Genomic DNA, 27,333 nt, shown 5'->3' with positions numbered 1-27,333 from the left:
CCCCGGGAAACATCATGAGCCCGGAGGGCTGAGGGCACCAATGGTCTTGCCGTGGTAAGAATGTGTGGCGTTAACAGGTCACAACCTGCTGGCAAAGTAATTAATATAATGGAGGGCTCGAAGAAAAGGGAGTAAGAGAAACAGACCCCTCTCTTCCCGGACATGGGAAATCTTTCAAAAGAGGAATCCTTATTGAATTTGTCTCTCCTTAAGTGAATTCTGCTCTGGGGCCTAGTTCCTTTTATTCTTTAAACTCTTATGAACCACATCTGTGGAATTCTGTACCAGCTATTCTGAAGGCAGCTGTTGCTGAGAGTCTTTTACTTAAGCTGAAATTAAGAACAGATTTGAGGGTTGTCTACCTGCTGTGAAGTCCTGATGGAGTTACCAAAAACTGCAAATGGTGAGAAAATGTGACGTTGTCTCTCGAATCGGTGAAAGAAAACCTGAGCTGGGTAAGAAGTAAGAACAGTGTGAGGGTTGTCATTTGTCTTTTTTTTTTTTTTATTCCCTTTGTAGAAAACAAAGGCAGATTGTTAAAAATGCTGATTCTGTGGGAAAATTCTTAAGATTCTCGCCATGGGGAAAAAGGAGTCAGGCATTCTCTATCAGGCCAATGGATATACTTTGCACAAGATTTTCAGGTGGCTGACTCTGAAGGTAGCTTTAGACCCATTCGTAGAAGTGCGACAAAGAACACGCAAGTCCCCACCCTGCCAAAGGCAGACCACAGCAGCGGGAGCCTCATGTGTCCTGTGTGTAAAGGATCGCCCAGGAGAAGGCTCCTTGGCAAGCTTCTTAGTGCCGACACGGAGACTCTGGCACCGTTCCGGGAGAGGTGCCGCGTGAGAACCCGTGTTACCGATTTCATTACCTCCACAGTCCAATCTAAGAAATGGGACCGAGGTAGTTTCCAAACCAAGATTCGAACTATTCCATGAGTTAACTTTGGATTCCAGGAGGTTGAACTCACTTCTCAGAGGACTCCCGCAGTATAGTCACAATGTCACGGCCAAGCCTTGGGGGACTGCCACGTGGCCAGCTCCCTACAAGGGCACCCCAGCTCACGTGCTGGTCTTTCTCTCCTGTGTATTCTCAGCAGAGTAGGATGAGCTTGTTTTTTTTTTTTGAACTGGGTCTTGAACCCAGAGGTGTATGACCATTGAGCTACCTCCCCAGCCCTTTTTATTTTTTATTTGGAGTCAGGGTCTCATTGGGTTGCTTAAGACCTCACTAAGTTGCCAGGATGATCTCCAACTTGTGATTCTTTTGCCCCAGCCTCTGAGTTGCTGGGATTACAGCAACTGGCTCTGAGTTTTTAAGCTACATGAAAGGCAAAGATTTCAGGAAAGAAGAGGTTTGAAATACCAGCAATTAAATATCCAATTTCATTTACATGTGAAATGCTTCTCACTCCAAACAACACAGTCCTGTTCCTCCTCTCCCTTCACCCAAGAACACTCGTTGACAACTTAAATCAAATTTATCCCTAATCCCCTCAGAAATGTGTGAATTTACATTAGGTCAGAGATTAAATGACTGTCCCTTTACTTAGGGACATGCCATTCTTTCTGAGATATAATTTAGAAGACCCTGATAAAGTCACAGAGAATGAACACGGAGGGTTTACTGCTAAGGAGGGACTGACCTGCGTGGGCAGCAGTCACACACACACTTACAGCCTGCCTTGGACTTCCTGCCACACTCTGGCCAGTTTCCATTCGGCTTTGACACAGGCAGGGCCTTTTCTGGGGGAGGGTTCTTTTTGTCTTTTGTCTGTTTTTTACTCTTAGCTATTCTTTACTGGAATCCCTCGAGAGCCGTTCTTATCGAAATGTCTCCAATCACCGAAGGTTACCTCATCAAATTGCTGGAAGGAGCAGAGTCCCAAATGCTGAACAAATAATTCATTAGGCAATGGCAAGGGAAAGTGAGTGTTTTCTCCCCCATCCATTTCATCATCCAGAATTACTGTCTGTTATTATGCTATAAATATCCAGAAACCAACCATGAATATTGCTGACTTTGCTCTGCCCAAGGACCGTCATTTACCTAAAGTTTTCAACATAGGAGACCCACTCTTAGGCAACCAGGGCCTCGTACTATGTGTAGAAAGGGTCCTGAATCTTTCGTGGCTACTGGAGATGTTTGAAGTGATTAAACAGTTGAAATTTTGGCAATGCTAAATATGGTCATAGGAACAGCATGAGAATACGTTCACTTTGATTTTCATACCTGTTTTTGGTGTCTAGAACCAAAGATGGGAATGGTGTTCTACTAGTAAACAAAGGCCAGGACTCTGCTACAACTGATGTAAACACACTTCGACTTAATAACAAAGCAGGGCTGGCCCTCCAGCTGCCCTTGCTTCTGCCTGCCTCACTGGCACCAAAATTTGACTTCTGCCCATCCATCACATTACATCCTCAGACTTTACATGCATTGTAGAGAAATGTGGAAGGAAGGAAATCAAATCTTTTAAAAAGCACAATTTTCTTGTGACAGACAAAGCCCTGAGTAAAATCACATGCGGGTGGGTTAAGAAGGGTCTTATCCAGGCCAGAAGAGGCAAGTCACGGAGGTTACGTGGAGTTTGGAAGTTTTGCTTACCATTTGTTGATCTAACGTGTGGATTTTCAACACATGGAAATTATTAGTGCAACATTGTAGTCTGAAATTTGACCCAAGAATGCCGATGAGTGTAGTAGATTTACATCATCTCATCCATTTCATAAAAATATAACCCCAAACGTTAAAATCTGTGGCGTGTGAATTTTAATCCGTTGTAGATTACATACATATACACACGTAATGTTCATACATGCTACTTATTTTCATGTTAATAGTTGAATTGGGCAACACTCTCGTTTGTGTCTTCACTGTGCACTGTGATGAATTGTGGGTACTTCAGTACTTTTCTGTGAATCAGACTTAAATGGGATTGCTCAAGAATACACCCCATTTAGGCAAGCGGGCTGAAACCAGCAACAATTGTCCATGACCTTTAACATGCCTGCTCTCCACATTAGTGCCGATCGTTAGTCACGCCGAGCTTACGTTTTATGATCTGCGCATCCTTCCTCCTCTTCTCCCTCTGCTCCCCTCTCTGATGAGACACACTCGCACATGGGAACAGCACACAGGCAGAACGGCCCCGCGCCGACTTCCAGCTCTGCCAGGGCACAAGCACCGCCCTTTGCAGCTCGTCTCTACTGAAGGAGTTTCTGTTGTAAATGCCACTAGCTGGGGAGGGCTCGGACTGCACGAGCAGAGCAGCCAGCGCTGGGCACTGAGAAATGCCACTGCGAAAGGTAGCCGCCCGGATTGCGGCGCCGATTGTTAAGCAGAGCCACGTTGGCGTCTTGGCCAGAATCCACCTCCACTGCGGAGTTATCACGCGGAAAAGCAGAACAATATGGCCAAGAGCCTGGTGGGAGAAGATAGTATTGCCCCTCCGCAGGCCACGGCTCCCCTGGCCTACGTCACCACGGATCGCGGGGCGCGCTGCCCGGCCCCTCCCCCTCCTCCTCCAATTCCCCTCCCCCCTCCAGCCCCTCCCTGCCAAGTACCATTAAAGCTCTTCGGAGTGAAATTAGGATTTCTATTCCCAGACTCAATTTATTGTCACTAACTATGGCCCACGTAGAGTAGTTGAGGTGAAGAAATGAAGTTTTAAGAACAAAAGCAAAACGAGATGAACTTTCAAGGATACAAGTAAACAGCCACAGTGACAATCGCGTTCAAGCGCCACTCAGCAGAGCAGCTGTTCTCTCCAGCACGCCCATTGCTCTCGATTCAGGACTTCGTGTATTGATACTCCGCACCCGAACTCCCAGAAACACTCGCCAGGAAGTTCAGGAACGCACACAAATCTGGGACCACGGGAAGGGTCTCCAGGCTTAGATCTGGGTTGAGGCTCGGTGTCCAGGTGCGTGAGCCGGCTGGACCTGCATCCCGAGCACGTCTGCACGTATGGACGCGTGCGTGTGTGTGCGCGCGTAAACAGCCTCCAGGAACCCGAGCTGCGGCAGCCTGAGACCTTGAGAAGAGGGGGCGACCACTAGCCGCCGGGATCGTGATTCAGTGCGATTAGGGGAAGAATTATCTGGGTCTGAGTCATCGCGAGCCTCCAGACTTTCTCCGCAGTGTGGCAGAACTTTGTGCTGATGAGACAATAGTGGAGCGTGTGCGTTTCCTACAGGGCAGACCATTCCCGGGCTGGGGGAAGCCTGGGGCCTGCGCCGCGCGGGGGGCGCTAGGCCCCCTCCCTGCACCGCGCAGCCCCCGGTGCCGGGCGGGCGCCGGGGCCCCAGCGGGGCGGGCGCGTCCAGGGCGCGCGCGGGCGGCGCGGGGAGGGGGCCGGGAGCGTGGCGGGCCCCGCGCGCCCTCGCGCGTCCCCCGCGCCGGGGCGCAGCTGGCGCGGTCGGTCTAGTGCTGCGCTCGGCTCCGCGCCGCGGGCGCTCAGCTTCACCTTCAGATGCGCGGGGCGTGCGCGTCCTCCTCCCCGGTACCGCCGCCTCCCCGCCAAGGTAGGGGCCGCGGGGCGGGGGCGCTGCGGCGCCCGCGCGCGGGCGGGGTCGCAGGGGCCAGGGGCCTGGACGTGCCCGGGACCCCGGTGTGCGCCGTAGGGTGGGGGCACGCTGAGGAGGGGCTCCTGGGCGCGGGGGGGCGACTCGGCTTTTCCTGTCGGTAGTTGCTCCTCTGCAATTCCAGGAGAGGGAAGATGCAACTTCGGGCGGCGGGGCGAGCGCCCGGGAGGTGGTTTTTACCGCAGTGGAGGGGCGGGTGGGGGCCAGGATGGGAGCGCGGAAGGACTCCGGCTTTGTACACTTCGTCAAAGGCGACGCGGGAGGAGGGGAGCTCCGAAGCGCTCTTCATCCATTAGGAGACAAAGAGCAAATTGCCTTACTTTAAAGTAAAACGCTCTGGCTAATGAAGGTGGGTGATGGGCTGTGGGGCCCGAGGAGCCGCTTCAATTATTCAGGGTTCGGCGGATGGGATCGATGCCTGTGGGCACTAGGCGCCGCTGCCTAAGGGACGTGTTTGCGGGGGGCGGGGGTCGTTCCTACTGCCCTCTCCCCCGCCGCCTGCCCGTCAGCCCGGAGCTTTTGAGGGATCCTAACCCTGAAGAAGTGGGAGCTCTGGGAAGGGAAGTTCGGCAGGGTGGGGGCGGGGCGGGCGCGCGCCGCGACTCCGAGTGGGGTGGGGAAGAGACCTGGGGGGCAGGGACTGCTCAGAGATGCGCCCGGCCCTGCTGGGGTCGGAGAAGGGTGGGGGTAGGGGAGTAGCGATGGCCACACACACACACACACACACACACACACACACACGGGTGTGCAAGAGAAGGATGCAGTGGGGGGTGCGTTGGCAGGGGTGGGGGTGGGGGCGGGGGCTGGAGAGACACCTTCTGCCATTTTCAGGGAGAATAGTTACGATCCGAATAGCGATTAAACCACCTCGTCAAGTTTTAAGGAAACTTTGTATGAATAAGTTTAAAAGCCAGCCGAATGGGGTATTTAAACCAGCGGTTTATGGAGGAAGGTTGGTGTGTGATGACAATCGGGCGTTGTGACCTAGGAAGCCAGTGGATCGCTGCAATTAGAGACCCAAGAGAACCAGCCTTTTGCACGAAAAATGTGGGTCTGTAAGTCAGCCCCATTTATTACTGGAGTTAATAAGCTTCCCGCAGCAGACCAGGATCAGCCCAGGAGCTCTGGGGCTGTTTGTATCTCACTCATTCCGCTGACTTACTGATAAAGAGTCACTTGGTCTCCGGGTGTGCAAAGATCAACTTGCACAGCCCTCTTTTTAAATATATTCATTCTGTGCCTTATTTAATCCAGATGCACAAAAAGCCATTTGCTGCTTCATTGTTGGTTTACATTTTTTTAAAAAGGGGACTGGTGTAACCTGTGGAATTTGAAATGCAAATAAAAGCCTGTGGGAGTTGAGGCAGAACAAATCAGCATTTATAAAGTGAAAAAGATTTAATGTCTTTGAAATCATTGCAGGGGAAAAAACTGGAAGAGGGAGTGTGATTTTTCAGTGAGTGAACTGTGACGTCAGGTCTTTTTGGAAAAGATGTTATTTTTAAGGTCTGAAACCCGGGTATGTAAAGTGCTTACAGGAAAAACAGATTACAAGATTAACATCTGTTAACATGGTCGTTTATCTCCAGCCAAAAATAGGTCAGTTCTTTCTTAAGGAAGCATGATTGCTGGCGCATGCTTAAATAATAAAATTAAAATAATGAGCTAAAAAATTAGGGACGAGCGTTTGTTATAAACTGACCTGTGAAAAACATTTTTTAATTTCGAACTCAATGAAAGGTCAAAGTCCTTTCTGGGTGTGAGAACAACTCTTCCCTGGCGTCCACCCCTCCCGGATGACCCCCTCCTCCTTACATGGAGCTGCCTCACCCGACTGCTAATTTCCCTTTTCGACCATTGTGAAAGTATGAGATATATTTAAATGGAGACCGGTCGATGCCCCCGCGTCAAAGGAGGTAGACTCCAAGTGGAGATGGCTAACTTTCAGGGTCTGCCTGTTGTTTTAAAATTAAATGAAGCAGTAGGAAGAAAAGAGAAAAGAAACTGCCTTGCAAAGTCTCCCTGCCCCCTGCGTGTGAGTGACGGCGCTACCGGCCAATCCGCACGGGTTTTCTCCATCCCGGAGGTAATTTGGGATGTGAGTGTGTGTGAGCGCGCACGCGCGCGTGTGCATGCGCCCATGTGTCTGCACACTAAGTCCTACCAGACCCGCACATCCGCAGGCTCCTGCATTTGCACAGATGTGTGATTTGGACGCGGACACGCGTTTATTCAAGTCTGTCCACCTAGATGCGCACTCAGCAATCCAAGTGGAGACCCTGCCCCCTTCCAGTGCCTTCCAGTGAAGAATGGGCATTAGAGGTACTTTCGGATTCAAGTCGAAACCTGCGGAAGGGGAAGAGAGGAACAGTGTGATAATGCTTCTTAGCAATTGGCGAATCGAAATGTGCAGCTCCATCCGCCTGGTTCCTACCGGGCAGGCGCGCCCTGGAGCATTTGGGGTCTGCGTGGTGGAGCCCGCTCGCCGCGAGTAAAGGGTACGGAGAAGGCGGATTGTTGAAACAGATGTTAACTCCGTAGAAAAGTGAAGGGCACCATGTATCTTCCAACTTCTGATTTTACTTTTCTCACTGGAAGTTGATACTCAGCCCAGGGCAAATTCTAGAACGTGAACTGCTTACAGTCAGTGAAAGTTCTGCTGCCCACCCCACTTAATGAACATTGCGCCCTGGCCGCATCTGCTCTGCACAATGGGCGTATTCATGGGTGGCGTCACGGGCCACCCCACTGCTTCCTACGGACTTATCTGCAGCGATTTCCCAGGAATATCGGCAGTGCCGTGGGGTCAGTGCAGCCCGCGCTCAGGAAGTGCCTGGACCGACCTGGACGACTTAGCTTCTGCTCGTTTGAGTGCTGGAGACGCTGTGTCTCTGGGGAGCCCCGTGGGTGCTGTTCTGTTCACGCCGGTTGGTGTTGATGCAGCGATGGGTTAAGGACCCTTGTGCCTCCCTCTTCTTGGAGGGGCCTGATTCACGCCCGGGTGTGTCCGCGCCCGGCCGCACCCAGAGCACCTCGAGGGTCCACCGGTGGCCCCAAGCGCCCTTCGTCGCCCCTGCCCCGAAACGTCCACTCGGTGACGAGTTGGTGCCCGGCCCACGCCCCCAGCCCGAGTCCTGCGGGTTCCGACCCTCCCCCACCCCGGGAGCTCCGCGGCGGGAGGAATGGGCTCGTCGTTGGATTAAATCATTCCTATTTCTGTGTCTCGGAGCCGCCGCGGCGCTGGCCCCCGGCGCCGCCGGGGGGCGGGGGCGGAGTGCGCGGCCCGGGGGGCGCGCGGCGGGGGCGGGGCGCCTACCTGCCCGCCCCGGGCGGGGGCGGTGCGTCCTGCGGGCCTTCCAGGGCGGGCGGTGGGCGGGGTCGGGAGGCCGGCCCGCCGCCCCCGCCCCGCGTGCCCGCCCCTCGCCCCCGTCATGCGGAGCGGACGTCACACGCTGCACTGTAACCCAAGAAGTGAAAGAGCCGGGGACCCGCAGCCCAACTTCGTACCGTAACAAAGGCGGGGGTCCGAGCGGGCCGGGCGCCGCGGGCGCGGGGGCGCGGGGCGCGGGCCGCGAGGCCGGCGCCCGGGCAGAGGCGGCGAGGCCAGGTAATTGGTTTCTATTTTAAACTTCACTTTGTTCTGGCGGAGGTGGGGCGGTGGGAAAGGCGTGGTCCCCCGAGGAGGTTACGTAAGTCTTCCCACCTGAGTTGCGTCCTGCGCGGAACGGGCACAAGTTTGGGGTGCCGGTGGGCACCTGGGCTTGGGCATCTCGACGAGGGGCTGCCGCGTGTTGGTTTGTGTCCTGCGTGTGTGATCCAATCGATGTCTGGCGATAAGGAGGCCGGAGTAGACGCTGGACTATTTCTAGAAGCCCAGATGTGCCCCTTGCCTGGGCCGGGCCTTCCCGGGGTGTCCACTGCACAACAAAGGACGGAGCGCTTGGACCCCTAGAACAGTCACTTCGCTGACTTAATCAGCAAGTTACAGAGGAACTTTAGACGAGGTCTTAATTAAACATAAAGCATTTCCCATGAACCTGCCATTAAGTCTAATCTTGATTAAAGGTGACTTAAAAATTGATTGACGTGCGTTGACTGGAGTAGAAACAAGTGGATAGCCCCCCCGACAGGGTATTTTCCAGATTATGGTTTAGACCACCCTATTATGATTGAAGTGTTTCGGTTTAGGAATGTGTAACTTTAAAGAACTAGGCATGCTTGCTATTTGATAGGGTACTTGCTACTGCCATGTAAGAAAAGAGCTCATGTTATCTTTCGTTTCTGCCTTCTCTTGCAGTCGTAATCCTGGCGTCAAAATAGCTGTATTTTTATTTACACAGACTGGCCACAGTTTCAATATAGGACACGCCACGATTGTGCATGACCGAGGACCCCCCTTTTCTCCTTGGTAAAATGGAGAAAGCAGTTGAGGAGCTCAGCCTGGGGTCAGGGTGTTCACAGTTGGGTCACAACAGGAGGAGGACATCTTTAGTTTCACCAGAGTGACCCTACAGCCCTCTAGAATGGGTTCTAGGATAAGCAGCTTGGTATAACACAAGTGTTTTTGTACTTGAGTAGAATTTTGATGTGTTAAGATACAAATGTGTCTTACATTGCTTTATTTTATTAGTGGGACTTTGTTTTCTTCCTTAGGCTAATTTGAATGGATATACGGAAACATCCAGAGTGTATACACATTCTAAAAAAATAGCAGTCCCAATGATCTGTAATAAAACTAACCAAGAGAAATGGACATTCCTATCTAAAGTGAAACAACACTGAAGTAGCATATTTGGTTGCATCTCATTGTTTTCAACAGTGGATAGAGCGAAGGGAGATTTGCTTATTTGTATTTCTGAAAGCTTTTATAGAAATCTTTCCAAATAGCCTAACATACTGAAAAATTGTAGGATCAAGAACTTTGACTTTGGGATGTATACCTGATATTAATTACTGATGTCCCAAGAATGGCTTACATCACAGTGTTTTAACATTGTTATTTGTAGATAACTTTTAAAGGTAGCTGATTTAGAGATTACATTTTTTTTCTAGGATTCTAAACTCCTACATTTCTGATTTTATAAAATGTTCCAGAAACCAAAATCAAGTAAGTTGAGTGAGGGAGTTCTTTTAAAACAGGTCACAGTGTTAAATGCACTTTCTCTATTTCCATAAATGAAACTTTTAACTCCATTTACCTTACTGAATCTTAGGAGGAGATATTTGAGCTTTTTAAGTGAAGCATTTGATGTGATTTAAGTTTAGCGACTTTTATGTGAAAAAGAGAAGGAAATTCTTCATGGAATATTTTGAAGTGGGGAATACTCTTAACAGATGGCTTCTCCTCTTCCCAAAGGGGCAAAATTGAAGATGCGACCTGGTGACCTGGCAATTTAAGTAGAGTTTAGTCCTAGATCCTTCTTGAAAACAAGGACTCAGTTTATGGGATTGTCTTAGGCTTTTATTTATCCATTTTCCCAGGGTATGTATTGGTCTTATTTATAATTTACCACAAGGAGCCTCAGAAAAAGAATGTCGTGGGAGTGGCTGTAAGTCTGGTTGTGTTTAGAGTTTCAGCGGCATTTTACCTTAATGCCATGGAAATAGGAAGCTGAAATATAAGCTGATTACACCAGGCTGGAGGGAGCTGGCCCGGCCTTTGCTCTCCTCTTACCGTGCTTGTTTGGGCCCTGGGGACATTGTGCCGTTCTCTGTGTATTCTGCTTTTGACTGAGGAGATAGGGATGTGTGGACATGTGTTAGTTATCTGATTGCAAGTGGGGTTTTGCTTATAACAGAGCAGGTTTCTGACTGACAAAGCATTGCTGTGGAGTGCAGGACTCGAATATCAGCTTTCTCTGGTTTCTGATAGGCCTCATTGATCTGGAGCCGTCTAACTTTGTGACTGATGCAAATTAATCATAATTAATAGAACCAAGGGAAGAAGCAAGCAGCAACCTGACCTTGTTGGATTAGAGATCTGCATTATGAGCATTTGAACCTGGGCGCAGCATTCCTCCTCCCAGAGCAGGCGTCTCCCATGCTGTGAGTGTGTTTACGTCTTAGTGCCTGGAGAAGCTGTTCTGGCAGTCAGTCCTTTCAGTGGTGCCTGCTCTGCAGTCTAATCCCTCGCAGTGGGAAGAGTCCAGTTAACTCTCACCTTCCTGCCTGCACCAGGAAGTGCCCAGGCAGTGCGCACAGGGCTGGACGTGTGCTCACCTCTGCACCCTGGTCGCCTCCCTGCCTCTCACACAAGGGTCTGCCCTGGGCTGGGTAGGTCCGGGCACCTGGGTAGGTCTGGCACTTCCAGAACTGAGGGTGCTGCTGCGTGGAGATCGTAATACCGCATTTAGTTCATGGGACCTGGGCAGCGGCCCTTCCATGCCGTGGGGCGCTGCAGCTCAGTTCAGTCTGCCTTGTCCAGTGAGCTGCATTGCGGGGTGTGGGTCTCCTGTGAGTGTAAGTAGGTGGGGGTTGAAGAGTGCCCTGGATGCTCCAGCAGAGAGGAAGGTGGAAGTCCTAGGAGGGGCCAGTGCGGAGACCAGCCAGGACTGCCAGTGGCGATTGACTGTGGTTTGGGCTCCCTGGGGACCATTCCCCTCCTCTCCTTTCCATGTGCCCCGTCCCCACCCAGCCTGCAGAGGGCTTGAGTGTATCTGAGGGCAGTGGAGGAGACAGCATGTCCACATCCAGCCCTGGCCTCTGTTCATTCTTGTCCTAGGAACGACTGAGCTAGAGGTGGGGGAGGTGGACCATTTCTGTTAGAGGAGTGACCTCTGCCTGGAGTGGTCAGGTCTGGGGAGTCCTTATCTTTGGAGGCCATATTCTTTGAATTTTTAGGAATTTTGGAAAGTTGTTATGAACCCATTTCAAGAAAGGAATCACATCTGGTGTTTCTTTCCACTTGTGAAGAATCTGTTAATAAAATTAATGTCATGGAGGAAGAATAAAGACTTACTGTGAGTTCAGAATGTCTCATTCAGGGCTTTAGAAAGCATCTTTGAGATTGCTTTTCCACTTTTGGGACGTGCCGTTTTGGGGCATGACCTTGGAAGCCACAGGAGGGGTGCATCCACAGGCTGAACTGCCCGGAGGTGTGGGGAGTGGATTTCCTATGGACTGGTGGCCATTGGCAGTTGCGACTGTCCATTTTTCATTCTTCATGCCCTACATCTGGCCACACGTGATGTGAGCAGCTGTGTCCTCCCCTGCCAGAGCCAGAGCTGCCGTGTTTGTGTGCAGTGTGAAATGCTTTCCATGCTCACATTCAAACTGTAAAGAAGTGTAATTTTGTGGCTCTCAACATGCCTTAAAAGTCGTTTTCCAGAAGAGAGCTGGCATTTAATCTTCAGTCCAAATGGTACCAGAGATTACAAAGCACAGTAATTAGAGTTGCAGCTATTTTTAGAAAGCAAACATATAAATATATGTTAAGTAATGAGTAAGACCTAACTCAGGAGAATAAAGAAATATCAACTGAAAATGTTCTTTCGCTCTGGGAGGTTTTTTTTCTTTCTTTCTTTTTTTTTGTGATTGTTGTTTGTAGTTGGAAATCGTTTTTTACAAGTCAGAAAAATTTACCTGTGGAGAGACACCTTGTGTATGATTGTGACGTCGAGGCAGTTCCTCAGCTGGGGGGAGGGTGGGATGGGAGAGGGAGCTGTTCCCTGGGTTCCCAGCAGAATTAGGCAGGTATCTCTCTCCTGAGAAGCAGGTAGACTCTGCCCGCTGCTTCCCATGCCCTGGGTTGTCAGGTAGGGTTTTGCACACAGCTGTCCTGCTGTTTTCTTGATCAGATGTGTGTAGATTGACATAGAGTTAGCTTTCAGGACATAAAGCAAGGCTTTAAAAATTGAGGTTCTCTGTTAAAACCTTTAATTTCTTGCTCCTGGCTGATAAGTAATTTCTTTCAGTGTCGTTGACACTGGGACACTCCTCCAGTCTCAGCTCTTACATGTGTCAGGAAGGGACATTTGTTTAGGAGTCTCTGTCCTTTGTTTCAGCAAAGGGCAGCATGTGTCTGTCTTTGCCATATGGTACCATTTAACCTGTATTGCATGAGCTGACGAGGCACTGTGCTTAGGCATTGATTTATTTCGGCATTCAAGAATGTTCTTTGAAATTTAGTACAGCCAGTGATGCACTGGGAGTAGTGCAGAGGGATTGCGGTGGCTTTAGCAGCTTCTCGGTCAGCTGGTGCTTCAGGAGAGCACGCAGGTCTCATGTTCTTCTTTTCCCGAAGGAGCTTTCCTGGGCAGTCGTTGGCTAGGAAGTGTTGAGTGACTGTTAATTCAGGAAAACAGACAGCCAGTAGGAGTGGCTGAGGCTGATGGTTGCAAGTAGAAGTGGGAGTTGGGCTGATCAGAGAGGACCACTGATCCTGGCTGTTCCAGGGATTTTAACCTATAGTGAAGCAATAGCGGCTTCCCCTTGGAGACATGGCTTTTCCCCTGGAGGGTGCACCCACCAACAGACATGCCTGTGTTGTAGCTTCGTGGAACATCGGTGTGTTGCGTTTGAAGTGTTTAATTCAATGCATTTAATTCACACAGGTGGCTTCTTATGACACACACAAGCTTTATTGATAGGGAGCATCACAGAGTACCTCCAGTCTCTAACATCCCTGTTAGCTGCGGAGTAGCCACCAGTGGGGCCCCGCCTCTAGATGCCTCTCTCCTGTTCACTTGGTTTCATTAGTCTTTTTTTTTTTTTTTTTTTTTTTGGTACAGGGATATTGGACCAGGGGTGCTTAACCCCTGAGCCACACCCCAACCTTTTAAAATTTTTATTTTGAGACAAGGTCTTGATGAATTGCTTAGGGCCTCACTAAGTCACTGAGGCTGGCTTTGAACCCTGAGCCTCCTGCCTCAGCCTCCTGAACGCCTGGGATTACCAGGTTTGCTCCATTGTGCCTGGCTCAAAAGTCTTAATCACACTGCTTTTCCTGCTTTGAGGAAGAAAGTAAACACATTTGTGTTCAGTCGTGCGTGTGCCCCCCCAGGCAAGGTCTTCGAGGATGGGGTGGGGGTTCTGGGTAGGCTGGGTGTTGCTCAGAGACCCTGAACTGAGTGAATGCATGTGAATGCATGTGAATGCACGCAGCAGGGTGACCTGTGATTCATGTTGACATTATCAGTGACACAGAGCACATTTTAATGCCACTTTGAGAAAATGTCATCATTCATTGATGATTGTATTCCCTCCAGAGTTAGATGAATCATTTCCCTGCTTTCCATGTCTTTAGCGTGACCATTAGCATGATGAGGATAACCTGTCGCTTTGAGTGACACTCAGTGTCATTTAAATTAACCTGATTGTGAAGAGTACAGTACAGCCCGGGTGCCAAGAGGCTTCCTTTTTCCAGGAATGGCTTTTAACTTTTTAAAATAAGAGGCAAGAAAGACAATCTTGTTCCTAAAAGTAACTTTAAAAATGCAGTCACAAGTAAATGAGTGGATTCTGGTGTAAAAGCACTTGCTGTCCCAACGTAAACTTGGGGACGATTCTGCGGAGTCATGGGATTAGTGGTGTAGTGGCAGGATTAAAATCAGCCTCTGTAAATTGCCCTGGTGACAGAAGAGCAGAATCTCTTAATAGTTTTGTAGGAAGATTGGCTAATCAGTTATTTCTAGGTTGATGAAAGTTTACTGGCTGTGTGGAATGTGAACTTTAGAAAGTAAGGTGGATTTTCCCAGCGTCTGCTCATTTTTAACCATCTTTAGAAGCTGTGACTTTGTGGGTGTGCAGGAGATAATTTGTAGCCAGGTTTCTCCTTTAGCTGCAAAGCTGGAGGAGCAGTTGAGTGTGGTCGTGGGCAGCTGTGAGACCCCCGTACGCCCAGCTGTGGTCATCCCTTGGGAAAGTTCTCAATGACTTTTGGGCCTCAGTGGTCTGTCAAGTGCTTAGATGGGGTGAGTGGTGGTTGTTATTGCTATTATTTTGAGGTTCTGGGGATGGAACCCAGCGCCTGGCATGTGCTAGACAAGAACTCTGCCACTGAGCTACCTCTCCAGCCCCAAGGGTGTGTTGTCAAACTGCGCCATCTTGGTCTGCGTGGGTTAGTGGTCTGCTGTCCAGGAGTTGCTCTTGCTGGTGGGGACTGCTCAGCTGATTCAGCATAATGACCGAGAGGGTAAACATTTGCTTCATGATGATTTCCACTTTCCTGTTAATTTACGTCATTTCTGTTGGGACTTATTTTACAGGGTAGTCTGTCCGGAGGTCAGATGCGTGTCATAACTGAGGGAAACATGACAATGAGTTTTGCGTGACCTTCCGTAGGTCCTGAGATGCAGGCAGATCAGTGGCTCAGACCCAGCTGAGTCCTTGTGTCCTTGCACCATGCTGGATGCACAGAGGGAGGGTGGGAAGAGTCCTTGATAGAGTGTTCGGATGCTGAGTTAGCACACAGCATCTACACAGGTGAGACCAGTGGCCAGCGTGGCTTGTGGCGCGCCTCACTGGTTCTCCCGTGGTGCTTAGCACTAGCTGCACAGAGAAGAAAACTGTCGTCTCCCCGGGGACATCGAGTCTGTGTTGGCTGGGCCAGCGATCACCTCCCGAGGCAAGAGAGCCGTCTCCCAGACCAGGCTACTCTGGGCATAGATTCCCAGCCCAGCGATGGGGACCAGAGCACAGCTGTTCCTGGGGAGCCCAGTGGTAACCACCAGGACCAGCACCACTGTCAGCAAGAGAGCAAGTATAGGAAAGGAATGACCGGCGCCGGTGAAGAAGGCTCTTAAAGAGAAAGTCACCAGAAATAGTAGGAAGAGAGTCAGAGAAGACAAGGACTGTCGCTGTAGACTGCCGGTTTCTCTCCTCCTCTCCTCCAAAGCCGTGGAGGGGGCACATAGGTGGAGCGTCTAGCATGGTGGTCCTCTGGTGGAGAAGCAGACGGCCAGATGATGACAGGGAAGAGGGGATTGGGAGGGAGCAGCTGGCAGCAGAGGTGGAGAGCTGGCCAGCCGCAGTAGACACCTGTCCCTAAGCTCTTCTCTGTGCAAGCCGAGGATGTGGTGTGGACAGGACCAAGCAGCTGGGGAAGCAGGACCTTTCCTTCTTTTTTTCTGATGGCCATCCAGTCACGTGGCCAGCATCACTGACCTGTCACACTGGTGGGTTTGTGTCCGCCTGTGCCTGGTGCCTGTATGTATGGACCCTTGCAGATGATGACTACCTTGTGGAGGTGTTCCTTCTCCCCAGCTGTGGCAGTGAGGTTGGGAGGTGGACCAGTTCTTTGTTGTGCAGGAGCCACAGAAAAATTGACCTCATTGGCATTTCCTGTTTTTTTTTTTTTTTGTACCAGGGATTGAAATCAGGGGTGCTTGACCACTGAGCCACATCTCCAGCTCTTTTTGTATGTTGTTTTGAGGCAGGGTCTCACTGAGTTGCATAGGGCCTCGATCAGTTGCCGAGGCTGGCTTTGAACTTGTGATCCTCCTGCCTCAGCCTCTGGAGCCGCTGGTATTACAGGTGTGCGCCACTGCGCCTGGCTCTTTTGCATTTTCAACGTAAGTAAACGTTGCCCACATTCTAGATTTTCTCTTAAGGGGGTGACATCATTAAGTTGATCCACATTTAAAATTAATTTTCCTTTTCTGAAGAGGATCATGGCACTTTTCCATTCTTTTCCAGAGCCTATATTTGCTACCTCTGTGGAAGTCTCTCAAAACGCGTTATGACCCAATCACGGCAGCAGTTGTGAACTTGGTTGTTCGTGCTGTGTGGGAGCAAGGCTTGCTGAGTACCTGTGTTGAATCCCACGTTGGCATGCTGGTCGTAACAGCTTGCCTGTTTATACCCATCTCCTCCCATTAAAGGTCAAGGTGCCCTTGAGGTCCCTTGTGCAGGATGTGTGAAGTGCCGGCACAGGACAGGAAGTGCGAGAAGGGTCGTGGCTGGGCAGAGTCCGCTCACGTGTGCCCGCTGTGAGATTCCCTCCAGTGGCTGCCTGTGAACCAAGATCTAGAACCTTCCTTTCTGGCAACCGAAGCTGAGGCACAACAGGACCATTTATAAGGAGCGTGTGGACCACTGGGAGAAAACGCACCAGTCGTCTCAGGAGAGGGAAGTCTTTTTTAGTACCTAGCACTAAAAGAGACTTTTTGCATGGGATTTTAATACTGGCCATTTTTAGACTGTGCGCTTTTATACAGACAGCGCCTGTCTGACACCCTGGAGGCCTGCTACGCCTGGTGGCCTTCGAGGTGACTGCTCCTTCGGTGCAGAGTGCTGAGGTCCTAAGCAAGCGCACTGCTCTGGAAGCCCCTCACCATGGCGGCCCGAGCGAGTCAGCGAGCCTCGCCGTGTCCTGTTGTAGTGGAAGTTGGATTTTTATTACTATTTATTATAGGCGGGTTAAACTGGGTGAATGTTTGAATAGCCAGTCTCCCAAATAAGTTGTTCAACGAAGGACCATTTTCTTTCAACAGACATTTTTCGGTGTCTGCTGTGGATAAGGCATTGATTACTGTAAGTTCTTTACGCATTATTTAATGTTCATAATAGTCTGAGTTTTACCTCTTTCCCACAAGGATGCTGAACCCTGCGTTAAGCCCCACAGCTGGGTTCTCTGAGTGGACTCCTTTTGGGGCTTTTGGGTTTGTGACCACCTCGTGCTGTTTCAATGCATGTGGAGCTTGTTTCTCTCGTGGTTTGAACCATTTGACGTGTAGAACACTGGAGGTCATGCCGTGGGACACAGTGTCCTGCCGTCTCCCTGCCTCCGTGGAATCTCCTGCGAGAGGCTGGGGAGCTGCTCTACCAGGGCAGGCTGGTGCCTCTGGGGCCCCCAGTCTGTGTTTGGCCCTCTGTGCTCTGAAAATAAGCAAGGGCTTTGAGCAGCCCACCAGGAACAGTCTAAGGAGGATTTGATGCTGGAAGCTTCCTGGAGTGACGGGGTGTGCGCTCCCTGCTCCATGGCCTGCGGGGCCGTGGTCCCACCTGGCCCTGACCTAATTTCTAGTACCAGTGACGCCCACAGGGGCAGGTGCACCCCTCCCTCCTTACCTGCAGACTCGTGGGTCTGTATTTGCAAAACCGCAGGGCAGGGTGTGGCCCTTCTGCAAAGGGCAGACCCAGGTGTTTCAGGCTTCCAGCATCTTGTAGCGGCTCACCTTGGCCTCCGAGCATGAAGCTTCAGCAAGTAGATGACATTTATGGACTCGTAGAATTTAAATTTCATGTGTCATAAAATATTATGATTTTTTTTTTCCCTCAACCACCCAAGGATGTAAAAACCAATCTTAGCTCATAGGCTGTGCAGGAGCAGGCTGCAGGTAGGACGGGGCCAGGTCCACCTGTTGCTGAGCCATTTCTGCCAGAGAGAGAGAGAGAGAGAGAGAGAGAGAGAGAGAGAGAGAGAGAGAGAGAGAGAGAGAGAGAGAACACGTGACGCATATCTGTAACTTCACGTTTCTAGTTAGCGCATTAAAGAGGTTGATAACACAAATAACCAACTTTAATTTTATCTGATTCTTTTTAATTCAGTATATCTAAAATGCTTCTGAAACACACGAGTGACACAGGAATTGTACTGAGACAGTTTTTGTTCTTTCTTTATGAGAGTCTTTGAAACTGGTGTGTTTCACACGTGCGGCCCCTGCGGGTGTGAATGAGCTCTGGGCTGCCCTCTGGCTGACATTGCCCTGGGCAGCCGCGGCTCACCTGGTGCGGGAAGCCCACCAGGGCCCAGACCAGGCACAGTTGAGTCAGAACCCCGTGCTGCAGGTTTGTCTGGGTCTGTTTCTTGTTCTTCGTTTCAGTCAAAGGGAAAATATATTTCTTCTGAAATATCTCAGGGTCCTGGGAGACGGCGGGATGTCGAAGCTGGGCCTGACCTGGACCGCCCTCCTCTTGCTCTGGAAACAGAGACCCTCCTTGCCTCCCTCCTTGCTCTGCGCCCAAGCCCACCCTGGCACCGTGTTTGATGACTTGGATTTCTTAATTCTGGTGTTGCAGTTGTGCAAAACACTCAGCAGGGTGGACGTTCGCTGCTGGCTTCAGTCCAGGGAGCACTCTGACTACAGAGGAGCTGTATGCCTTTCACTCCCTGTTACATGGGACAGGAAGCCCAGCAGGGGCCTGGGCAGCGCGTGGCAGCTGTGCATGGGCAGCAGGACAGTTGCAACCGAGTGGTCACTGCGTAGCCTGAAGCCTGGGTGGAGGTGACGCCAGGGAATTTCAGAAAGCGGAAGGAAAATTACAGTGCTGTCTCCATTCTTTTCCTGTACATTTTTTTTTCTTGGAACTAAGAACCTTCCTTCTAAGGTTCCCTTAGAACAGGGACCCCTCTGTCCTCTTCATTTTTTATTTCGAGACAGGGTTTTGCTAAGTCTCTGAGGGTCTGGCTGCATTGCCGAGGATGGCCTCCTGCCTCCGTCTCCTGGGTGGCTGGGATCACAGGTGTGTGCTACTGTGCCCAGCCCTGAACGGTTTTTGTCGTCCTTTGATGAGGAGGTGTGGCATTCACCAGGAAGCCCCTGTTGTGTGCTGGAGCCCCTGCCCACCATGTCACCTGCCTCCAGTTCTTTCCCCGTATTCAAACACTCAGAAGTCACATTACCTAAAATTGTCACCAGGAACTTGATTGACAGGTTAAGGGGTCCTAAGGATGATTTTGCAGTTTGAAATGCATTGTTTTCTAGGTATTGACTAGTAGTTTTGAACCATGGATATGTATGTGTGTGTTCTCTGTTTTTATCTGATCACAATTTTAGTTCAACATGTAAATTTCATGGCATTTGGTTATTCCTATTTTCTGTAGGTGTAAAGAGTTTCTGTTGATTTAAGAGTTGAGAATTCGTTTTGATGTTCTTTATATCAGCCTTAAACCTGGTTTTTCATAATTTTCTATGCTGTCATTAACCCTTCAGTATGGAAAGCAGTTTTACAAAATGTGGGGACTGTGACCTTGGCTTGGGCTTGAGGTCCTCCTGGAGCGGAGACCCCCAGCCCGCCGAGCTTATCGAGACAGCGCTGCTGTGGAGCACAGCAGGCTGCTCCCCAGGCTCGGCATGCTCTAGGGGTGCCGTGCCCGTTCTTCGTTTTGCATTGTTGAGTTCGTCACTCTCGTTTGTCTTCTTGGATCTTGGAAACATGAAGTACGGTTGTCAGATTAGAAATCGGTGCACTCTTGGTTCTGTGTCAGTTTATAAAACGCTCAGGTTTGGGGGTCTTACGGAGGACCCCACCGTGGAAGAGCAAGCCTCTCGCTTCTCTTCAGACACTCTGAAGCAAAGCGCATTCATCAGTCTTCTGAAAATAGGGCATTAAATAATAAAAAGGGGGTAACCATGCTGGTCCAGAAAGGCAGTCTCAGGAGGCAGCGGGAAGCAAGGCCAGAGGTGCAGTGAGCTCTGGCGCCTAGTCTCGGGGTGTCCGAGCATCATTTTATTCCTGTGCCTAGTGAGGTGCAAAGTGCCACATTTCACTATGGGTGGTGTCGTGAGGCACTGGGGCCGTGGACTGGAAGCCACGTGGAAGGCTGGGGAGAGGCCTGAGCGTAAGGAGGGCACCCCATGGGGGCGCCCGAGGTGCACAGCCCTGCTGTGGCCGGGTTGGGACAGAGCCGGCCCAGCCATGTTCTGCATGTCTTAGGACTGGTTAACTGTCACCTTCTCAAAGTGCGACCTCCTCGATTGCTTCCTTATCTTAGGGCTGGCCCCAAAAGTGATTTCGGGGTCACTCACTCTTCTGCTTGTAGATCCACACGTTCTCACGGGCAAGTTTGTTCTCAACAGAGGGTCAGGTTCCATTCTTGCCGGTTTAAGTACGGAAATGCTCCTTTCCAGAGGTGAAGGGCTTTGGGAATGGACAGGGCTGCGATCTTTTGGAACTGCAGTATCTGTGTTCAGAAAACTCATCAGGCTTTTTAACATAAAACTGACTAGCCCTGGGATAGAGCAGCAAAGTCCAAATCTGTATTGTTCAGCTGGGATGGAAAGTGCCATTTATCCTTCTCTGTTTCAGTGGCTCAGCAAAATAGTGCTGTGCACAGATGCACATTTAGGCCAAGGACGTGTTTCTGCTTGAAGGAGAGAGGTGCACCTTTACTCTGTTGCCATGTGTGCATGGATGGATTGGCAAGTCCACGAGGGTTTTAGCGGGTTAGGTGTCATCAGTGGGTCCTTGTTTTGAAGATGTTAAGCCTCCATAGCCAGTCACCCCTCTTAAGCATACATCTGGGGGTCCAGAGCCTAGGCCGTTTCTTCCAGTCATGTGAAATTTATGGCTACTTGATTGCCTTAGGATCTGCTGGTCAGATGGGACTTTAGAATCACAATAAATTAAAGTGTTCTGATTAAAACATCTCTTTCTTAGACAAACCACAACTGGTTTTGGAGGTTTAGTGGAAAACAGAACTATAGGCTTGCACAGTTAATCACTCGGGGCAGTTTCTTTCATGTGCATTTGAAAGCCACTTTGTTTAATACACTTCAGGATGTCTGACGCTGGAGCTTAGACAGTGGGCTGTGTCCTATTTCAGTGAGAGGAGTTACTGTGGCTGAGAGCGCGCTTGGTCTGTCCCTGCAGGTCTGTGGCGTGGGCTTTGTTTCTTCTCTAGAATGTCCTTAGCTGGCAGGGGGTCGATCTGGATGCCATTATCCCAGGGAATTAATACGAAGTGACACATTTTAATTATTGGCAGCTGTATCCAGAGCCTTACTGTCTGTTTTTCCTGCCTGAGGGAAGAGAGATGGAGGTACTTGTTTTTAAGACACACTCAGAAAATTTTCAACTTGAGGTCTGATGTCACAAAATGGCAGGAAGATGCACTACTTTTTCGTTCCTATAGTAAAAAGGGGTGGTGGTTGTGGAGTTTGCTGCAGATAACTCATGACTTGGTTTTCCAACCACAAATTTATTTTGGTAACTTAGTTAGAGCCATATAGGGCAGCATTCTCCATGCCCAAATTAAACTACTTCTTTTTAGATAGTTCTACAAAATGCAGAGGTCATAGACTCTAGAGACTTCATCATCTTTACCATCATGATAGTCACGATTTAAAAGGGAAATTGCATTTTCAGGAAAAGCACCTGGATATTTCACAACATGGATGTAATTTTATTTTATGCAAGCTACCTTTTATTTACTGAGTGACTTTTATGTGCCAGTCACTGTATTAGACGTGCATGCTTTTGACTTAATGAGCGTATTAAGATTTTTAATATATATGTAATTTTACTGTAAAACTTAAAATGGTACCATGTTATATATTATTTTCTGTAACTTTAAAAAAAATAACATAACCTACTGTTTTTACAGTCTAGTTTTAAAGCTCTGTGGTCGGGCATGGTTGCGTGCACACACCGTTAGTGTCTGCTCATGCCCTGTCCCGTGTGGCCAGAGCACCGTCTGTCGGTCAGGTGCTGCGTATTTGGCCCGGGTGCTGGGTGCATGTTGCTGGAGGAAGTGCTCTTCTCGTCGTCTGCTGGTGGGCTGCTCCCAGCTTTTCCTGGTTTGCAGGGGCTTTTCCGATGCCCAGTGTGTTTGTTTGTGGAAAGTTCTTAGAGTAAGTTCCCTGAGGTGGAATCGCCCTGTACTGCGACACCGAGAGACCACATCAGGCACCCTTCCTGCAGGGGACGGGCACCAGCGACAGGGCCTCTCTGGAGGGCCTGATGTTACAGTCTTTTCAGTCTGGCCCCCTGATGGGAGAAGTACCATCACGTTTAAAAACCATAAATGATCAGCCTTTCTTAGCGCTTATTGATCACTTCTTCTCTTGTGAATCACCTGTCCCTTTACTTGGTCCACTTTTCCGCTGAGATACTTGTGATTTGTTGGTTGGTAAGAAAGTCTGTTTGTTGGATAATAGCTACCTGCTTCTGTGTTCCAAATACCTGTTCGTTGTCTTCTTTTAACCTTTCTTCATGCATTTTTGCCCCAGAAACATTCCGAGAGCCTATGTATGAGTTTTTTTTTTTTTTAAAGGAATGAAAGGTTTTGGGTATGAACTCTACATTTTTTAACATGACTCTTGGTCTGTTTACTTTCTCTGTCCATTCTTGAGTACCTTTTGGATATTTATATTTCATTTTTCTTTTTTTTTTTTTTTTATCCCCATTAACAAATTCATTGTCCTCCAGTTTGAGAAACAATCCTGTCTTGGGTCCTGCGTCCTGGAGGTGGTCAGACCTCACTCCCTGCCTGTGGTTTCTCCTGGTTAGGCATCTGTCGTGGTCACTGGGGTAGTTACAGAGCCAGCAATTGGTTTTATATATCAGTTTTTACTGTTTTTTTTTTTTTTTTAAATTTTCCAACTTACTTTACTTTTTAAAACCAAATTCAAGCATCCTTGTTCTTGGTTGTTACTTTGTGGATTCGGTTTCATTCCCTGGCTGACTTAGATGCTGTAGCCAGCTGTGCTGTGAGCTGTCTTCTGTCCCGTGGGTTTTGACATGGGGTGGCAGTTTCACTTTGATTTCCTCTGTGTTCCAAGAGTTGCTGTGGAGTTAGGATTTCCCACATGACTGAGCTGCTGGTAGGTTGTCCTTGTGCCCATGGCTGATGTTGGTGTTCTGGCTCAGCCTCCTGGAGCTCCTGGTCTGTGCGGCTTCTCCCTCGCCTTCCTGGGCCTCTGTAGGCAGCGTGGAGGCCTTAATTCTGTTGCCAGCTGAGCAAGTGGCAGAGTACAGAGTTCAGAGTTTGATACTCCAGAGTGAGAAAACTTTACTTTATTCTTCAAATCTTCTGTTTCTTATATTTGTTTGCTTACTTTATCTGCCAGGCTTAAGAGAGGTTTGTTGGTTTTCCCAGATCCATTTTTTTCTGTTGATCTTTCTATGTATTCAGTACAGATTTTGCCTTTTGCAGTTTATTCTGCATTATTTGTGTTATTTCTTGCTATTTGACCCACAAGTTTATGACAAGGATATCTTTATGATTTATTCACTCTTTGTAATTATAAGATGACCTTTGTGTAACTTAGTGATTTTTCTGTTTTTAAACCAGGAAATACAGTTTTAAAAATTCCTTTTTGGAGTGGAGTTTACAGCCCAGGCCTCCAGCGTGCTTAGCCTGGCTCGGCCTGGCTCGGGCCTGGATTAGCATTTCCCTGCTGTTTTCATCTTTACTGTTGCTTGTTTGCATTTTTCTGGTGTATTTTTGTCTGCTTGTACAGCTTTTCTGAGGTCCTGGGTTTGAGGTTCTGTCTTTTATAGGGAACACATAGTTGGACTTAGTTCTTAACCCCGTCATGGGGTCTATTGAGTTTATTCCATGTACGTTTATTTCTGAAGCAGACTTATTTGTTCTTCTCTGGTGATTAAAAGAAATCTTTTCTTTTATGCTTCTTTGCTTTTCCTCTTTATTTTCTGTTTGCTCCCAAATGACTTCAGCTTCTTTCTTTTAATTCTCAAAGCCCCAGGGCATATGGAAAGCACCACCTCTTGGGTTGCTCCAGCGGTTATTGTTGTAACTTTGTCTTTGACCTGTGTCTCTTGTAGGTACGCCTCAGTGGCAGCTTCTCAGATTGCCTGGGAAGGAAGATGCTGGGACTCTGGTGACTTCCGCTCAGTCACCCTGCCTGCTCCCCTGTCGCTTGGTGCCTTTTGGCTGTTTTATGTGTGGTTTTGGATTTATTATTTGTGCATTATATAGCTTTTCCTTCAGGAAATGTAGTTATTACCATTATTTCATGTGTAGTCACCCTTATTTAGACTTGATACTTTGCTTCCTAGAGTTCGTGATCTTTGCTGGATATTTTTTTCATTTTCATTTTTCTTTAATTAGACTCACTTTTGTTTGACCAGATTAAATTCCGAGTGCATTTGAAGGGCATGTTGATGAGGACCTAGTGTTCGTGGAGGAGTAGAGAAGAGAGCTTGGGTGAGAATCCAAGGAACAGAAACAGGTCAGAGCCGAGATAGCATAAGAAATCAGGTGTTGCCAGAGTTGAGAGGTGTGTGTGTTCACTGTGCAAGCATGCATGTGTGTTGGGTGTGCATGTGCAGATGTGCATGTGGAAGTACACACAGTTGTGCAGACCTGCACATGTGTGTGCACGTAGCCATGTGTTGAAGCACAGGTGCAGCATGTGCATGTGCACGTGTGTCAGAGTGCACGAGTGCCAGGTTGGCTAGGTGCTGGTGCAGTGTTCAGAGCCGATGTTTGAGAGGTCATGAGACCAGTGCACAGGACAGAGTCATCCTGAGGATGGCTGAAAGGCTGTGGGGAGGGTGCATTGTGCCATCCCTCCACTGGTCTGTGCACCGGCTGCAGTGGCTGGAGAGAGCCCAGCCAGAAGCCTTCGAAGGCAAGGTGGTCCCGGGAAAAGGGTGAAGCTTTGGGCTATCATCTGAGACCCTGGAGAAAAGCAGCATGATTTGCTCTGGCTCGATTTGCTCTGGCTCGCGTTGGAAGGAGGAAGACTTGGCCGTCTGTGGGTGTCGTAGGGGAGGAGGGCCTGGGAGCTGCCAGTCATCTCCCTGGGGAGGGACCGCAGAGGTGGCAGTTGTTGGTGGCCCAGAAGACCCGGCAGCTCTGGGGCTGGAGGAGCCTCACTGGGAGTCCCTGGGTGCTGGCCCAGGATCCTAGCAATCTCAGGTGCCTCGCCAGCATCTCATCGACACACAGTGTGGGCTCTCATCTCACCAGGCTTTTGTAGCCCAGAGACCCGACCCCTCCTGCCTGCACGGTTTTAGCACGCTGTGGGCCCACCGCACAGAGCTTCGGTCTGGAGGATTCTCGTTTCCCTCCATTACCAGTCAGGGCCACTGAGGTTGAATGGTGCATCCATGGCCACACACTCGCTTAACAGGCCCAGAAGTCACTCCCTCTTGTGCAGAAGAGACTCGGCAGCTGTGGTGGGTGGCCCCACCACCCTATCCAGGAGGGGTGTGGTGGAGAGCACCTTGAAATTGTGTGTCCTTTCTTCTGCATTTGATGATGTAATAATAATCTGCACAGCTGCTAGCTGTCTTTCATGCTTCTGAAAGGATTCCTTATGGTTTTTCACGTTAATAGTATTTTTATCTGTGTTTCTCCTTTCTTCTGGTCAGTGGGTTGTTGAAGAATTATCTTTGATATGGGTAAAGCATCTGAAAGGTGTTTTGTTATTAATCAACTAGCAAAAATACCATCAAAGGACAACAACTGCTTAAGAAGAAGAAAGGAACATAGAGGAAATTTAAAATCAGCCTTGTTTAACTTTCTGGGATGATGTTCAGGTGCAGGCTAAGCACTGCAGTGTGTATGGCTTTGCGGTGAGTCACAGGTAAGAAGCCCTTAATGTGAATTGAATTGGAACGCCAGTGTTGTGGGCTGAGGGTTGTCGTCAATTATTTGTAACAAATATCAAATGGATTAATATTCCCAGAATACACACAAGAGCCCAGAATAGTGTCTGTGTCACGTTTCTAGGCAGAAAGGATCAGAAGCTTCACCAGCCGATGTCTAGAAGCCCCTTGCGTCCAGAAACCCTGTGTCACTGCAGGCTGCATCTGCCCGAGAGGCTCTGCCAGCTTGGTGCGTTGGACCCGCGGGCAGCCCGTAGGGACCCTTCCTGGATGCGTGAGGGGCGGAACTGCGTGCTCACCACTCCTGGCTTGATCCAGAGCCAGGTTAAAGTTGGATAAAAGCATTGCTAACCACCAAGGGACACTCCTTCCAGTCTGCTGGCCCCAAGACCTGAGCAGAACGAGGCGTGCAGCGGGTGGTCCTCGGTGGCAGCTTGGGGTCGGGGAGCAGGAAAATGGGTCATCTAGAAAAGTTGTTTTCTTTTGCCTTTTAAAACAGTGCATGGTTCTGGTGATGGCCACTGGCGTCTACAAGCCTGATGATCTGGGAAAAAATTAAGATATTTCAGGCTGAACGCACTTGGTGCGATTCTGATAGTATTGTTTATGGGTGTCTCATAGACGGTATTTCACGTTTTGTGCTGTGATGTCTTAGGGAGTACAGTATTAAACATCTTAAATGATTGTAAGCATTTAAGTGATACGTTTTTATTTTGCATTTTTTATTGTGATAAAATATAAAATTTGCCATTTTAGCCTCTTTTGAGTACGGTTCCGTGCTGGTGTTACTGTCATTAGCGACTGTCAGTTGAAGGAAACCTACGGCAGCCAGGACTGGTGTTCCCTGTACCTCGGGTTAGCCTCTCAAATTCCAGGAATTTCTAACAGCAGATGGACACAGAAAATGAAGTGTGTTTAATCCCAACATTAAATGACATTCTCAAAAATTTTGCAGTTTTTGGTCAGAAGCCTGAAGTTCCCAGAACTCTCCCCGTGCCCTGCCCAGTGACCGTGACGTCTTCTTGTGTTGAAGAAGGCGCTCTTGTCCCCGTGCAGTTGTGGAATCCGGCATAGTCCCGGGCGTGTGTTCTAGCTGTCCTGGGCACAGTGCATACACGCAGGGACCTTCACTCCAGCTTATTTTAAAAAAGCCTCTAAATATAAAGATATAATGAATGTGGCTTTTTTAGTCATATAAAAAATAGGACATCAAGTCCTTAATAATCATACGTTTGGGAGTAATTTGGGGCTGGTGACTTCACCAAGTGCCCAGTTTACTAATTTTACATTTTGTGCGGGGAAGGCAGTCTTTCAGTCGGGAAAGGCTGGAAGCAGGCCCCAGCATCAGGACTTACGCTGGGGCATGTAGAGCTGAGCCTGTGAGGATGTTGTGACTTCATTAAAAGAAACGGAAGCACTGGGGGACCAACTTGGAAGCCCAGAAGGTGGATGGGAGCTTCAGCCCGGGTGCCCGCAGGGCGTTGGCCCTGTCTGAGGCAGTGGT

The 27,333-nt window shown here is 49.3% G+C and overlaps 1 protein-coding gene across 14 annotated transcripts in view; it reads left to right on the top strand.

Annotated features, from left to right (window-relative positions):
- Positions 1–3,577: 3,577 nt before the first annotated feature.
- ZNF516 (zinc finger protein 516) overlaps positions 3,578–27,333 on the top strand; it is a 109,441-nt gene continuing 85,685 nt past the window's right edge. For 5 of the 14 annotated variants that reach the window (XM_079108253.1, XM_079108250.1, XM_079108252.1 and 2 more), the window contains exon 1: positions 8,063–8,196. The gene's annotated coding sequence lies outside the window, so the exon portion shown is untranslated. The other 9 variants (XM_079108259.1, XM_079108257.1, XM_079108249.1 and 6 more) reach the window with 9 other exon arrangements.

The sequence above is a fragment of the Sciurus vulgaris genome (assembly GCF_902686455.1).
Source record: "Sciurus vulgaris genome assembly, chromosome: 13".
Taxonomy (NCBI): domain Eukaryota; kingdom Metazoa; phylum Chordata; class Mammalia; order Rodentia; family Sciuridae; genus Sciurus; species Sciurus vulgaris.
The sequence above is the reverse complement of the archived record's forward strand: the minus strand, read 5'-3'. Positions and strand labels throughout refer to the sequence as shown.